General features: G+C 31.7%; 1 pseudogene; it reads right to left on the bottom strand.

Annotated features, from left to right (window-relative positions):
• Window positions 1-722: 722 nt before the first annotated feature.
• LOC109214194 lies at window positions 723-1624 on the bottom strand (annotated as a pseudogene).
• Window positions 1625-1819: the final 195 nt, after the last annotated feature.

Below are 1819 nucleotides of genomic sequence, written 5' to 3' on the forward strand. Positions count from 1 at the left end.
ATATATATATATATATATATATATATATATATATATATATATGTATATATGTATGTATATGTATATGTATATATGTATGTATATGTATATGTATATGTACATATTTGAATTTTAATAGTATTAGATCCATTGAGTATTAACTAATCTATTACCCTTTCTATTTTCTTTGAAATGCCGCAGTTGCTTTTATTACTGTTTGTAACAGATCAAAGACAAGAAGTAGCATTTCTTGTGCCTCTAACATGAGCTAAATAGGGTTAACACAAGTATTAAATTTAAGTAGATTTTGCATAAAATTATCTCTTTCATTGCGAATTTATTATTTGTGCTTAAAATGGTCCCCTATAGCGCAACAGAGGGACAAAGCTATGCAATTTCAGGGAAGAAATAGAAGACAATAAAACTATTAAGAATGTTAGACAAACTAAATTAAAAAATCGAAAACTTGAAATGATCATCGCATCAACTGATTGTATGAGTTACAGGACTCGTTGTACAACCATGTACAAAATACAACTCCGGAAGACCTCTTGATATACATAAATAATGTAAAGCGATAATTTAACAATTAATTGATAATTAAAAATGTAACATTAGAAACATATCAAGTATATATTGCTCGTTTTATTTGCTAAAACTTTCTCTTTATTTCTCGTTCTGACCTTCTATCATATTTATTTTGCATGTAGGCGATAAATAGTAGTAATCCACTACTTCATAGTTCATACACTAGTAGAATTGAGCAAGAATGCTTGTATTTTCCTTTCATAGTAGTAATTATCCTCAGCAGAAGCATCGGCTGAGAATATCATGGCACCATTTACATGAAATCCACTGCTTTCCAATAATCTCAAAGCATCAAAAAAAACATCCCCTTGAATCCCTCTCCCATTCACTTCATAACTAGGAATTAATTTTTCCTTATCAAACTGTTGACTCCTTTGAATAAAAGCCTTCAAATAACCTCTTGGTGTTTTAACTTTATATGTATAAAATTGATGGTTCACATAATCAATATAATTCCCATAGTTCTTGTACAAGTCTATGTATGGTAAAATTGTGCGATAATATGGTGCAATTGTTGCTACAGAAATAACACTTTGGTTCTTTAAGAGAGTTATTAACTCCCCTATGCAATAAGCAAAAGTTTCATTGTGCTTTGGGAATCTTTCATAGTCAATGTCAATGCCATCAAGGTGATAAGTGTTGACAATAGATTTGAGGGAAGTGAATGCATTCGATATCCATTGTTGAGTGTCGGCTGGTTTGTACTTGTTGAGACATAATATAATCAGGCAATTAAAATCGCGTTCTTTCTAATAGTTTAAACTTTTAGATTATATGGTCAGACGATTCAACAGTACCAGTGAAGGACTTTTTGACCTAAACTCCAACCCGAAAGGCTAGCCAAGACTTTAACATTAGGGTATTTGGATTTGATTGATGCAACTGAGTCTGGGGTTAGGTTTGATGCCCAATATGGTGAGAAGATACCATTCTGTGGGTTCCCTAAGTCGTCTGCATCAATGGCAAAGCCGAGAATGAAATGAAATTCAATGCCCTCATCTATTGGAACATCATCAAATGTTATTGGCTTGCCTGTTGCTCCAATATATTCCATCATTACCTTCTTTCCATCTGAAATAATTTTTGACATATCTAAAAAATGAGAAAGTGCTTCCAGAAAAGGAGGTATACATGAATTTTTTACACTATATGATTATCTAAAAGATAGTAGCAATAAGCAATTGTTCTAATAAGTAAAACTCATTACTTGAAAAAGTAGATTCTCACACACACACAAAAAAGTAGGGGGGGG

Source organism: Nicotiana attenuata, unplaced genomic scaffold, assembly GCF_001879085.1.
Source record: "Nicotiana attenuata strain UT unplaced genomic scaffold, NIATTr2, whole genome shotgun sequence".
Taxonomy (NCBI): domain Eukaryota; kingdom Viridiplantae; phylum Streptophyta; class Magnoliopsida; order Solanales; family Solanaceae; genus Nicotiana; species Nicotiana attenuata.